The sequence below is a fragment of the Anabrus simplex genome, chromosome 2, assembly GCF_040414725.1.
Source record: "Anabrus simplex isolate iqAnaSimp1 chromosome 2, ASM4041472v1, whole genome shotgun sequence".
NCBI classification, from domain to species: Eukaryota; Metazoa; Arthropoda; class Insecta; order Orthoptera; family Tettigoniidae; genus Anabrus; species Anabrus simplex.
This window is the reverse complement of record NC_090266.1, coordinates 1,097,478,932-1,097,493,787: the sequence shown is the minus strand read 5'-3', so window position 1 is coordinate 1,097,493,787 and position 14,856 is coordinate 1,097,478,932. Positions and strand designations below refer to the sequence as shown.

General features: G+C 40.7%; 1 long non-coding RNA gene across 1 annotated transcript in view; it reads left to right on the top strand.

The window, feature by feature from the left end:
- Nucleotides 1-4,515: 4,515 nt before the first annotated feature.
- Nucleotides 4,516-14,856, top strand: part of LOC136863307 (uncharacterized) — a 43,533-nt gene continuing 33,192 nt past the window's right edge. Inside the window, exon 1 of the long non-coding RNA XR_010859195.2 lies at nt 4,516-4,827. This is a non-coding gene — a long non-coding RNA (uncharacterized lncRNA). The remainder of the gene's footprint in view (nt 4,828-14,856) is intronic.

The following is a 14,856-nucleotide window of genomic DNA, read 5'->3' as shown; positions in this document are numbered from 1 at the left end:
CATCCGCCGCCAAGCGGTGGCAGCCCCGCACGCCACGTCAACCGCCATTCTTCAGCATGTGCAAGACACCCTGGCTGTTCCAATATCGACCAGAACAATTTCCCGTCGATTGGTTGAAGGAGGCCTGCACTCCCGGCGTCCGCTCAGAAGACTACCATTGACTCCACAGCATAGACGTGCACGCCTGGCATGGTGCCGGGCTAGAGCGACTTGGATGAGGGAATGGCGGAACGTCGTGTTCTCCGATGAGTCACGCTTCTGTTCTGTCAGTGATAGTCACCGCAGACGAGTGTGGCGTCGGCGTGGAGAAAGGTCAAATCCGGCAGTAACTGTGGAGCGCCCTACCGCTAGACAACGCGGCATCATGGTTTGGGGCGCTATTGCGTATGATTCCACGTCACCTCTAGTGCGTATTCAAGGCACGTTAAATGCCCACCGCTACGTGCAGCATGTGCTGCGGCCGGTGGCACTCCCGTACCTTCAGGGGCTGCCCAATGCTCTGTTTCAGCAGGATAATACCCGCCCACACACTGCTCGCATCTCCCAACAGGCTCTACGAGGCGTACAGATGCTTCCGTGGCCAGCGTACTCTCCGGATCTCTCACCAATCGAACACGTGTGGGATCTCATTGGACGCCGTTTGCAAACTCTGCCCCAGCCTCGTACGGACGACCAACTGTGGCAAATGGTTGACAGAGAATGGAGAACCATCCCTCAGGACACCATCCGCACTCTTATTGACTCTGTACCTCGACGTGTTTCTGCGTGCATCGCCGCTCGCGGTGGTCCTACATCCTACTGAATCGATGCCGTGCGCATTGTGTAACCTGCATATCGGTTTGGAATAAACATCAATTATTCTTCCGTGCCGACTCTGTTTTTTCCCCAACTTTCATCCCTTTCGAACCACTCCTCCTTGGTGTTGCATTTGCTCTGTCAGTCAGTGTATAATTGAAAGTATGAATTATGCATGTGAAAATTCCAAATTGACTTAACATCGATTAATAGAGAAAAATCAAACGTAAAAGGGATACAGATATGGCAAAAAATCATAAGACCAAGGTTGTAGATCATTCCAAATTGAACGGAGATTGTGCAATCCGTTATGTGATAGGAATTTCCGAAGGTCTGCACCATCATTAAAATTGCCTGCATATTTCGATATTCTTCGGGGATAAAAAGTGAAAAATGTAATTATCTAGGATGTTTTCCGTTCGTTACAGGCTAAAACGTATAATTTTGTCAAATTTCAATTATCTTCTTTTCCTTCTGGCAGATTATGCCGCAATCTGGATTTTGGGCGAGGCGGGTAAAACTTAGTACTTTCAGGAAACTAAACCAAAAATTATGGAGATGGTCATTATTACCCCTTAAACGGAAAGCTGTACGAAAATTTCGCCAAAATAGTCAGTGTAGAGGCACGCAGTCGTTACGATTTGATTTATATAGATAAGGAATCTGCTCCATGTAAAACACCTTTTGGGCTATGTCCGCTGGACTTAACCTGCTAAAGTGACCATTCATGATATCTCCCTTATTAATCCTCCTGACGAAAAAATGCACATAAAAAAAGGTTTAGAGGTGGAATTTCATCACGTTTGGTCGATTTCCAGTCAGGTTGGTCTTGTTCTATAGGCCTATATATTGTGGAAGAGTAAAATCACCATTTCGGTTCCCTATAAACCGCCAGTCCATTCCGGAACACGAAATGTTATTTACGTTTAAAACCTGCCTTTGGACAGGTGGATGCTAAATATAAATTTTGGTTCGAATGTCTTCAGTAGTTTTCAAGTTGTAAGGAATACGCTTTACACGCACCCGCTCGTGAATTAAGTCCGATGGGACTTGTACAGAAAAACGGTCCGTTAATGATATCTCCCTTATTAATCCTCGTATCGAAATGATGCACATGAGAAAAAAAGGTTTAGAAATTAATTTCTACCAAGGTAGGTAGATTTCCATTAAGTTTGGTTGTGTATATTTTGTGGAAGTGCAAAATCACTGTTTCGGTTTCGTATAAACCCCCAGTCAGTTCAGGGATTTAGAAACAATATTTGCCCTAAAACCTATCAAGGACAGGTGTATTCTAAATATGAGTCTTGGTGGAAATACATCCAGTAGTTTGTAGCACTCGCGTACATACGGCGTAATTAAGGAAGAAAATAATACAGTTAAGAAAGTTGAAAGTAATAGAAAATGGATTACAACTGAGGACAGCCGGATAACGACAAATATGTAAATGCCAAGTTAATGTATTGGGAAATCAAATGCCCCTCAATAAATTATGCTAGTGTGAGTTATGGATATAATAAAGCGGTAACAGAGGAGAAATTTAGGTCCAGTGATTCTTAGGTAAACACATAAGATAACTAATGGTGTTATTACTTAATCTATTCGAGGGCGGTTATAACATCCAACGATATTCCGCCAATATCCCGCAGATAGGCCGATTGACGCCTCTCTTGCCTTCTACCCAAGGAACAACCACGAATTTAAAAGCATGATGAGGAAAATGGCAATATGTTACTTTCCTGCTGGCATGCAGTCAGAGACGTTGCCTTGGTAACCTGTAGGTTCGTTGTCGGTCTGTCGGTCACTCAATGCAGAGCATGATACCAGCGGAAAATTGTAAATTTCTCCGTCATGTGAAGAATAACGTAAATTATGAACATAACGAAAGTTGTTTATAATGAAGAGACGTTTCACGTACGGTAAACTAAGTTTACAGAAAATGAATAGTATAAGAGAAAATGGAGGAAAACCATTTCCTATAAACCCCCCGTCTATTCAAAGATTTTAAAATAATATGCATATCGAAACCTTCCCCTGGATGAGTATACTCTAAATATGAAGTTTGGTTTAGATCTATCCAGCCGTTTCGGCGTGATGGTGGAAAAACCATTGTGGTTTTCTATTAACCCCCCGTGTATTCAAAGATTTTAAAACGATATGCATATCGAAACCTTCCCCGGGATGAGTAGGGCCTATACGCTAAATATGAAGTTTGGTTGAGATCTATCCAGCCGTTTTGACGTGATGGTGGAACAGACAAACAGTCAAACAGACGGACAAACAGACAGACAAACAGACAAACAACAGACACGAAACGTAAAAACCACCGATTCGGTCTTGAGTTGACCTAAAACGGATAAATATCTGAAAAATTGGCAAAACAAAAGAAATTACAGACAGCGGACCCCCTACAATTTTATTTATATAGATTATATGATATTTCTCGATGCGAATCTTGTTATTAGCATTAATTATATACATTGGCTTTGCTGTGTAAACAACAACAGTACTAGTTCGTAAAGTGTACGCCAGATGTCGCACAGCGATGAATAAGCGATTCATAGTTTGTTTTTCAAAGGTTGCCAATATGGATGTGGAAGATAACCGAGGTCTACCGATTCAGCACTAGGGAGCTCAAGGCTCAAGAAAAGGTTCGCGTATTAGTACTTCCCCTTAAACAATAACACCACCGCCTCCACCTCATACGGCTAGCTCAGTATACATAATTAATTATCCACGTTTTGCGGTTGTAGTAGTTTGTTAATTGAACGGAACAACGAACAATATCATTCCCTACCAAGTGAGCAGTGCTATAAATATTTGGCTTATTTTTTTTAACTTTGACTAGTTCTGATTTAGCTTTTTCTAGCTTGTATTGGATGATGATCTATTGCGTTAGTAACCAGTGTCGCCAACTTAGCTTTTCTCCCGCTTAATCTAGCTTATTTATTCCAACGTTTAGCGGCATAAGAACAATATTCCCGCTGTAGCTTTTCACCCGCATAATCTAGCTTACTTCATCCAACGTGCCGCATGTGATGTGGCGTTGTGGTTCATCCAATATGAACGAAGACTTACTCCCTCCCTTCCTATGTTTCCTTCTTGTATGATAAGGTAGCAACAGTGAAATTAGCTATGATCACCTATTCATTGTACCTGACTCACCACTGGTCCAGCGGGAGTATGGAATGTGCCTTTATGATATAATATTACGTCATCCCTTCTCATCCTTCAGTTTTACTATCTCCCAATGACCTCACAAAACGTCTTTACTTGTGCCAGGCTCCTTGCTTTCATCTATCAAATCCCACCTCCCTTGGTCAACTCTTGTTCTTTTCCGACCCCGCCGGTATTAGGTCTCGAGGCCTAAGGAGTCTTTCACTTTCGCGCCCTTCGTGGCCCTTGTCTTTCTTTGGCGATACTTTCATTTTTCGAACTGTTGTACTCTTCCTTCCCCCCCCCCCCCCCCCCCCGATTTGCGTTAATAGAGAATAGTACGGTACTTCCTATTATAACAATAATCACACCGACCTCCACTTGTCAAGATTACCTCAGTGCACATAATTAAATGCCCATGGAAGAGTAATTTCATTCACTACCCTGTGAGCACTGTTATAGATATTTGACTTAATTTTTAACTTTTATTTAGCTTTTTTCTAGCTTGTATTGGATGATGATCTATCGTAGCTTATTTAATGAAAATTGGGTTGGCCACACTGTATGGCCACATTGAATTGTTTTCTGATTTAGGGAAAACGTGTTTATGTTGATGTTTACGTTATGGTGATGAGATAAATATAGGATCTTACTAAAGTATACTATGTTAGTAGTTTACTCGTTAATTGCTGTGTACAGTCCAGTTATTGTTTTGAATTATAGAATCAAAGCAGATTTTATTTATTCAGTTTTCTGATATTTGTATATTTTGCTTATCGAGGCCTACCTTGGGTTCATTGGTTAGCTATGAAGATTTATATCATTTGACAACTTTACAAGAGAATGATGCTTCATAATTCATGACAGATTATGAAAAGCGTAAGTGTTTACTTTGCGTGTTGAACACAATAAGTGACAAGTCTAATTTTTTGTAAGTTGGCTACAAATGTAAAGAGATTAGGTTAGAGTACCGCAGTGGAACCTTGGAGCGAGCATAAGTCGTTCCGGCAACATGCTTGTAATCCAAAGCGCTCGTATATCAAAGCAAGTTTTCCCATAAGAAACAATTGAAACGCGGATGATTCGTCCACAACACAAAAAAAGTTATTCGCATACCATTTCAAAAACAAAATATAACGTAAAACAAATTAAAGTGCACTTTTCCTTACAATAGAATCATTGTTGGTGTGGGAGACGAGAGATGACATGAGAAGAGTTACTCTGTAGCACGAATTTCACGAACGGAATCACTGCTATCTATTGGCTCACTGGAATTGTTTTCTTTTCGTGCAACTTAAACGGGGAACCTGTCCAATGACTGTTGCTTTTGCCTCTTTTTGAGGATTTCACGAAAATGTGACATTGCATTGTCATTGAACTGATTCATCGCTCGCACTGTTTTAGCCTTATTCGGGTGGTGTTTTTCTACAAAATTTTGCACCATTTCCCACATTTTGCACTTCTCCCGAATATCAATTGAAGTGAGAGATTCCATTGACTTTTCCTCCTCCTCTTCCCCGGACGAGATCCCCATAACCTCCTCCTGTTGTTCTCAATGCAGGTCCATTTTTTCGTTGGTGGTCAGTTCCTGGCTATGTTCATCCACCAGCTGTTGAACATCCACATCATTCACCTCCAGCCCCATAGTCTTCCCTAAGGACACAATTTTATCGACAATCGGCGGCTCATTGTCACCAACAATCCCCTCAAAGTCACGTCCAAGAACACAGTCAGGCCATAGCTTTCCCCAAGCGGAAGTGAGAGTTCTCTTAGTGACTCCATCCCAGGCTTTATCGATGATCTTCAGGCAGTTCACAATGGGGAAATGATTTCTCTCAAACCCTCGGAGGGTAAGGTTTGTTTCTTCGGTCACTTCGAAGAATCACTCAAATAGTGCTTTGGTGTATAGCTTCTTGAAGTTCGAAATGACTTGCTGATCCATAGGCTGGAGTAGTAGAGTAGTGTTGGGAGGAAGGAACTTAACCTTAACGAACTTGAATTCCTCCAGTAAGTCGTCCTCAAGCCCTTAAGGCCTGGAGGATGAGCAGGAGCATTGACGATAACCAGCAAGACTTTGAGCGGCAGATTATTTACTGACAGGTATTTCTTCACTACAGGACCAAAGACCTCGTTCATCCATTCAACAAACGAACAGGGGAGGGGAAAACGTAGGCACACGTGACGCTCGTATTGCAGAACCTCACTCGCTTATCAAGTTACAATTTATTTAAAATGTTTGCTCGTCTTGCAAAACACTCGTATACCAAGTTACTCGCATTCTGAGGTTTCACTGTATTTTATCTGCCATTGATTGACTGAGTTTTAGTAACTGATGGATCAGTCCCTGTATAATTTTGTAATGTGAGGATGAAACTTTGTAGATATTTTCATTGAAACTGGTATGGTGGGAGTACCACTTCTTGATCGTTATTTTTCTGTTTCCAGTTAATTAACTTTATATTCAAATGACAACTCTAGATTTCCATATGATTCTTTTCGTTTTATAGGTTTAACGGTTCACTTGTCAGAGGAAATTTGGATGTCAAAATCCAGGAAGATTGTCTTGCAAGAGTACTTTTATATCACATTAATATAGTGGGTAAATTTCAAATTTAAGAAGAATTTATGAAGCTGTTTGCCCAATCCAATTTTTTAAATTTGTAGGTGCTCTGCTTTAAGGGTTGGGTGGGCCCTTATTATAAAAATCATTATTTTTGTGCACACTGACCCACACTGTATGAATATTTCAAGAAATTTCAGATTTTGTGGGTTACACTATACTAGTACCATTTTCTGTGCTCCTATTGGCTGGAGCACTTTGCTATTGTCTCTATAGAACTAGCATCGGTAGGAATATAGAGTCTGCTCTGCAAGGATTGTTACATAATATGTTAGTTTCAGTGCTGCTATTCTTACGGTGAAATGATTCTGGAGGGGAGATGTGTTCATTACGCCTGCCAGGGTCTAACCCACCCGCCCCTAAAAGTATAGGCCTATTTACTTTTATAACTTAAAGTAGTGGCCCAGGTTCCATTACGGGAGATAGAAGACTTCTTAAATATTTTAGAATTTGTAACTTCTAACAACTATTTCACTTTCAATGGAAAAATTTACAAGCAGGACAGTCTTCCTATGGGCATCCCAGTTTCAGGAATAATGGTAGAAATTTACTTAGACCATTTGGAAAACACCAAAATTCATAATAAAATTAAAGGTATTGTGGTCTGGATGCGCTATGTTGATGATACGTTTGCCATAATAGATCACATCATCACCAACGGCGATATCGTCCTGGAACAGCTAAATGCAATCGATCCATGGATCGAGTTTATTTCCGAAGTTGAAATCAGTAATTCTTTAAACGTTTTTAGATATCACTATTAACAACAGCTCCCAACAAATTTTCTTATACTATCTTTAGAAAGCCCACCCAATCCGTAAACACCATTTGTCAAGATTCGATGCATCCAGACTCTCAAAAAAGAGCAACCTTTTATAGCTTAATTCATAGAGCTTTTCACGTCCCTTTATCTGACGAGAATCGTAAAAAGAACTCAATACCATCTACTTAATAGCGAGAAAAAACAGTTTTGGCAGGCATTTCATAGACAGGATAGTCAGCAAAATTGTTAACAAATCCACTTCAACTCTGCTCAGAGAAACAAAAAAGAAAACAGATAACTACACCACCTTCACTTACACCAATAAAAAGATTTACAAAATCACCAATATTCTTAAGAAACATAATGTCAATATTGCCTTTAAAACAGTCAACAACAATACTAATCTCTTTTATAACCAGCACAAAATCAACAACTTCGGGGTTAAATTGCAACCAATGTTCCGCAAGGCAAACCGGAAGAGACTTTTTAATTAGATATAAAGAACATATCAACGCCACCAAGTACAAAAAATACTCCGCCATGAGCACTCATATAACAGAGTCCAATCATTCCTTCATCTCCTTAGAGCAGGACTTAAAAATTCTTTATTTTCATAACAAGGGCAGTTTACTCAACATTTTAGAAAACATCTTTTATTCATATAGACCAAAAATGCAATCCTGCTTAAAATTCAAATGAAATTTCAAAAACTGTGAACATAAAATTCGAGGCATTACTCAACAGTTCCTATTTTGACAAGCCTCGTAACAAGCCTCCACGCAGTCGCTCCCCACCTATTGGTTCAAGCCTTCCCCTACTCTCCCCTCATACCAGCTTCCATCACACACGGCCTCCACAGTTTGTGTCCAGTCAACCATAAACATCCATACACGCTGAGCTAGCCATTCTTGGGTAGGCGAGAACGTAAGTAATCAGATGTGCTGCATTTTATTTTCATTCATTCTTCTTTTGTATTACAAGATGCTTCAAAAACTTGCCTACTTTTAACGCTAATAATTGGCGTCATTCTTGTTCTAGGGCACTCCATTGCACATTCCACTTATAAAATCACAATCAGATATTCTGCCTACTTTTTTTTATCAAGAATTGTTAACATCATCACGCCAACAAGACGAACTCAATACCATTTTACGGGAACCCTCACTCATGTTTAACATATGTTTATCAATCGTCTTCATTCTACTGGAGGCGAGTTATCCTTTGATAATAATAAAATTAAGTCTTTACTGCAAAATATTAAGTGTGAGGAGCAGACAGTACCATGTGCTCATTCCATTTTTGAGCGACTACAAAAATTGTAACGTCACTTTTCTTTGAACGTGTAATTATAGGAAAATAAAATAATGTCTGCATCGGCTAAACTGTATGTCAGCACAGCATCATCACGTTAAGAAGGACTCTATTACCAATTTTATGAACCATCTCATGTGTATAATATTTTAATTTTCACTTTTAACAGTATTCAAGTGTTGTGCTCAGAACATTCTAGCATATTCTTCAACATTTTAACTGACGCATTCGGCAGTCTGAATTATTTTTAATGTGTTTTTTCCCTTGTCCTTTGTGCTTAATCTTAAAACTTTTCGGCTGATGATGTCTACAAGATAGATGAAACATGTTTCGTTATTTTTTAAATGTTATTTAAATAATTAAATTTAATTTTTTTTAATTAATGTAAAGGTGGAACATTTGACCATACCTTTTAAGCCAGGTGCCATTATCCATTGCTTCTGCCAATGATCAAGGGCATTGGCTGATGTTACCAAGCACTGCAAAAGAAAAGAAACTAAAGAGGCCCGCGAAGTTTGAAAGTGTCATGGCGTTGGACGGTAATTACACTTTCTCAGTTCCTCCTTTGATCTCGGGGCGTATGACAAGAAATAAAATTCATTTATTAGTTTTAACGCATTTTTGCACATCCAGGCCAATCTCTGTCATGAGAACAGTGGGGGCCATGCTCCCTTCAAGAGGCTCTTTTCTATCGCCGTGGCGCATACTGTCCACACACAAGAAAAAGTTGTAACCTATCTTTGCACATCCAGGCCAATCTCTGTCATGAGAACTCCCTTGAAGCATTTCTTTTCTATTGCCGCGGCAAGAAAGAAAATGTAGCCATATCAAACCAACAACCAACAGTTGTCGGCAGTGCTATTCTACTTACCTCTACTTACCTCAGCGCTACTGGTGGAAATCTAAGTATTAAACAAAGGACAGTCACTTCGCGTGCACCACATAGTGTTGCCTTGTGTTACTAACATTGCGGAGCGGACTCTATAGCTTTGCCCTTGCATCATGCATGGCCACAGGGCTACCACATTCTGTGAAAACAAAACTACGAAGTTTAAAAGTGTTGTGATGTGTGCCAGATGCATCTGCAGTGTAAATATATTAAGGTGTCTTGGTGTGTGTCAGATGTATCCGTGATATGAATATATTAAGTACCGGTACAGAAGGAGTGAAGTTCACTGATTTTTTACCCAGGCCAATGGTCTTGTCACCAGCCAATGGTCTAACCCAGGTTTGCTCACACTGAGCTTTTCGTCTCATGGGCAGACATCATTTAAGTGGGTTGGCAGGTGACCATTGTGCATACTTGAGCCACAGTGATGTGGTTATGTCATGGCCGTGAAAGTCCATGCTGGGCGAAGGGCTGCCAGTCGGACTTGATCATTGTGGCAATATGGTGGCAAAAACAAACTAATTAAAAATAGAGGGCCTTACTGAATCTAATTGCACAGAGCCAGTTGGAAGAACAGTGTGCAAGCAGGATCCCATGCAAAATGCTTACCGTGAGGGCAGTCTATTGTGTCGATAAGGTATAATATAGAACGCCAATACAAAACGAAACGTGCTCGTTCAAATGATACTGTTGTAGGGGCTGATTGACTAAAAATGATTAAAGATAGATTTTAAATACTATTTTCAGAAACTCAATGAACAGGGAAAGTCATAAAAAAAACTAGAACATTGTGTAAAATCTAGCATAAAACTTAAATTATGTATTGCATTTTACTGAATGGATAACAGGAATTTTACTTTTGTTAGTGGAAATTCTGTCATTCTCTGTCAAAAAAGTTGTATATTGGAGTTTGCATGCATTAACCCTGTATCTTGGTGCAGCCACTCAAAAAAAAAAAAAAGAACAAGCGCATGGTGTTGTATCAGTTCCTAGCAGATATATTTATATAGTCCGGCTCAATGGGTAAATGGTTAGCGTGCTGACCTGTGGTCACAGGGGACCCGGGTTCGATTCCCGGCAGGGTCAGGAATTTTAATCATCATTGGTTAATTTCCCTGGCACGGGGGCTGGGTGTGTGTGTCGCCTTCATCATCATTTCATCCTCATCACGAGGCACAGGCCACCTAGGGCGTAAAATCAAAAGACCTGCACCTGGCTTGCCGAATATGTCCTCGGACACTCCCGGCACTAAAAGCCATACGCCATTTCATTTCAGATATATATAACTTATTATTTTTCAGAAACACTTGACACCGGGCGAGTTGGCCGTGCGCGTAGAGGTGCGCGGCTGTGAGCTTGCATCCGGGAGATAGTAGGTTCGAATCCCACTATCGGCAGCCCTGAAGATGGTTTTCTGTGGTTTCCCATTTTCACACCAGGCAAATGCTGGGGCTGTACCTTAATTAAGGCCACGGCCGCTTCCTTCCAACTCCTAGGCCTTTCCTATCCCATCGTCGCCATAAGACCTGTCTGTGTCGGTGCGACGTGAAGCCTTTAGCAAAAAAAAAAAAAAAAAAGAAACACTTGAAACTTGTAGATATAATGTTTGTTTGTTGTAGGAGGTGAGTTATCCTTTGATAATAATAAAATTAAGTCTTTACTGCAAAATATTAAGTGTGAAGAGCAGACAGTACCATGTGCTCAAATCATTTTTGAGTGACTGTACAAAAATTGTAACATGTCACTTTTCTTTGAACTTGTAATTATAGGAAAATAAAATAATGTCAGTTAACATCAAGCATGGTATAAATCAAACACAGATATCTTAATGCTAAAAATTTTGTTTTGTCTACAGCATCCACACTTGTTAAAATAACAGATCTAAACTACCATCTGTGCTACATACTGGCATTTTTAAAAATTTGTTTGAGTTTGCTAGAAAGTAGCACAAATCAGAATAAAAATGTTCCAAGATATACTATGCTCGAGGTACAACGCTCTCCCCTACCTATAACTTCGCTTGGAGTGAGTGCAAGAAGATGGTAATTGTAGTGATTTTCATTTTAAGGTGAATAACGAAGGTTTACAATCCCTGTATGCAACAAACCAGCGTGGTGAACAAATACTTTGTGATTCAAAGTAAGTTTTCTTGGAGAGAATTCAAACCACACAACTTTCCAAATCATCAGGATAAGACATCACATCACTCACTTTTGTGTATCTTACAGTGCTTAGGGTAGGAGTAAATTTTGCAATTTGGGCCACATAGCTGTGAGCTTGCATTTGGCAGATGGTGGGTTTGATCCCCACTGTTAGCAGCCCTGAAGATGGTTTCCCATTTTATTATTTTAATTAAGACCACGGCCGCTATCTTCCCTCTCCTAGCACTTTTCCATTGTTGCATCACCAGAAACGTTCAATGTGTTAGTGCAATGTTAAGCCACTACCAAAAGAAAGTTCATTTGTATGGCATTTATCCAAAACACTGAGTACTGTATATACACTGAGTGGCCAAAAGTCATGGGAAGACACTGTATATGATGTTAATAACAAGTTGCTCCTCCGCGAGCCCTCAAAACGGCAGCAATATGGTGTGGCGTCTACTCTACAAGGTGTTGGAATCGTTCTGGAGGGATCTGGACCCACGCATCTTGCAGTTACCCACAATTGGTCTTGTGTAGTTGGTGCGGGGTTCATGGAGCGTACACCAGCATAGGCAGCATCCCATAACTGTTCGATTGGATTAAGACCAGGGGATCTGGAGGGCCATTCTATGTCGTAATTTCACTGGGGTGCTCCTCCAACTACCTGCGTGCCACCAAAGAGTAGTGACATCGCACATTGTCCTATTAAAACATGGCATTTCCATCAGGGTTCTCTGAGGCCAGAAAGGGATGCAGATGGTCTGAAATAATGTCCACATATCGTGTACTTGTCAGCTCTACCTGCAACCAGAAAATGGGGCCTAATTGCGACCGTGAGAACGCCGCCCAGACCAGAACTGAGCCACCTCCCGCCTGGGCACAACCTTGTTGACACGCAGGATCCATAGCTTCATGAGACATACGCCACACTCTTATACACCCATCAGCTTGATACAACTGGAACCAGGATTCATCGGACCATACCACACGCTGCCACTGTTCCATGGTCCATTGCCGATGTTCGCGGGCCCATGCACGTCGTTGAACTCTGTGTCGAGTTGCCAGCAAAGGGACACGAGTTGGTCGTCATCGGCTGGTGTAGCCTGTGAGTTGCAGTTGCCTCCTTACAGTCCTGGTAGAAATGGGTTCCTGACTACCAATATTCTACTGGGCAGTGATCTGACCCACACTAGCCCATCAAGCACCCAGTATGGTTCTGCGGAGGCGACGTGATATCCATTCGTTAAACACCTGTGGTCATCCCGTGCAGTGGTGTACGCAGGTGGTATCATTCTCTCTGTGATATTGAAGATCCACCCTCGACACTGTTGACCACGGAAACCGGAATTTGCGTCTAATCTTCGCAATGCTATGACCCATCTGCTGTGCGCCGATGGTCATCCCATGTTCAAAGTCGGTTAACTTGCGACGTGTTTCCATCTTCATGACACTGATGTCTGTGACAGACTGCTCAACTCAGGGTTCATACACGGCACATTTTCTAATGGGACACCCCTTCCCGTGACTTTTGGCCACTCAGTGTATTAATACAGCTTTGTTATGTTGCAGTACTGTATAACTGCAAATTCCCTTCAGATTGAAATTCATTGAAAAAGGGTCTTAACCCTCTGCTGCATACTGTTGCCTTTAGGCAACAAATAACTTTTCACCTGTATAAATGGATAAATATTGTAGACAGAGGTAGTTTTACGGCACACCTTCAACTGTACAATCAATTAAACACATATCCCAGTGATGCCTTGTTTTTTTTTTTTTACATAACATAAGACAAAACAGCCCTACAACCAAAGGTACTCCTTCCACCCCGCCAACATCCACGCGAACCAACCACCGTTTATTTTACGTGGGCCCTCCCCATCACATTACCACAGGCTTCAGGAGTACCTCTGGCTCAACCTCAAAGACATTACCGACCTACGGTTCTGCAAGTTGTACTTGCGCCTTGCAGTACGTACCCATGGCCAGTAGGTAGTAAAGTTTGGTCTTTAAATGTTAAAAGCTTAGCGTAAAATCGTGAAAAATCGTATATCGTATATATATTCAACTATGGCAATCCACATCACATAAGAGTGTTAAGCTATTAGCCCCAGTTAAGAGTTGCTGGTATATCTAATACACTGAACGTATGTTGAACATTAAAGCTTGAAATTTTCTTCACCAAACGAAAAATAATTCATGCAGTAGAGGGTTAATTCCAATCTTGCTCCAAATGATGGACTGGCATATGAAGAATTATCATATTTAAAAAAAACTGCCATATGGTGCCAGTTTACATTAGTACATGCATAGAATAATTAGAGTTGTAGTTAGCGGTGTGGTCTGGAAGTTCGCAATTTTCTGCCCTCTTAGAACACAAATGTTCCATCCATGGCTCTGTCTTTGAACAGAAAAGTGGCATGTGGTAAAGGCTCTCTGATTTGTACATTTCTACTGGCTATAATGACCTAAGCTGGTTTAATTACTGGTGTTCCTCCTCATAAGGCAGAGGTTTGAGTTCTGGTGAATTACGTGGTGGCAAGAAGGGTAACCAGTCTTATAGCTCAAAAACCAAATCAAGTCTGGATGGCTTCTACAACCCAAAAATAACTGAGATAAGCTTAACAAGTGGCTTTCCACCCGAATGGCCGAGGTTCAAATCCCAGTGGCTCATGAATTGAAATTTTTACCTGTCGTATGAGATCAGAAAGTGGTTCTGGCCAAAACCCAAAATAAGCAAGGGTAGCTTCAGTGAGCCCAGAAACACCTGGGACAAGCTGAAGAAAGTTTATAAAGGAGGAACAGAACCCTACTCATTGTTCTTGTTTCCCTTGCACACGAATGGGCAGGTATATTAAGACATAATAATCCTTTTACAAGTTATAAGAATCATTGTGAAATCCATGTTGAAAGTAATTTATATAAAAAATAGTATAAAATTTTTATTTTTCTTCCACCTATTCAATACAATCAATAATAAAATTGAGGTTTAATCCTTGATATAATAAGAAATGGTACATGTTTCGCCCCTTTTTAAAGGGCATCATCAGCCATATCATCACCTCAAAACTGAACCAGGTACCTGTTTAAAATTTGACCTATGACTATTAAAAGAATTGTTAGGAACATTTAAGAATTTAACTTAATATGTAGGCCTTATTGTAAGGAACTAGATTAGATATGA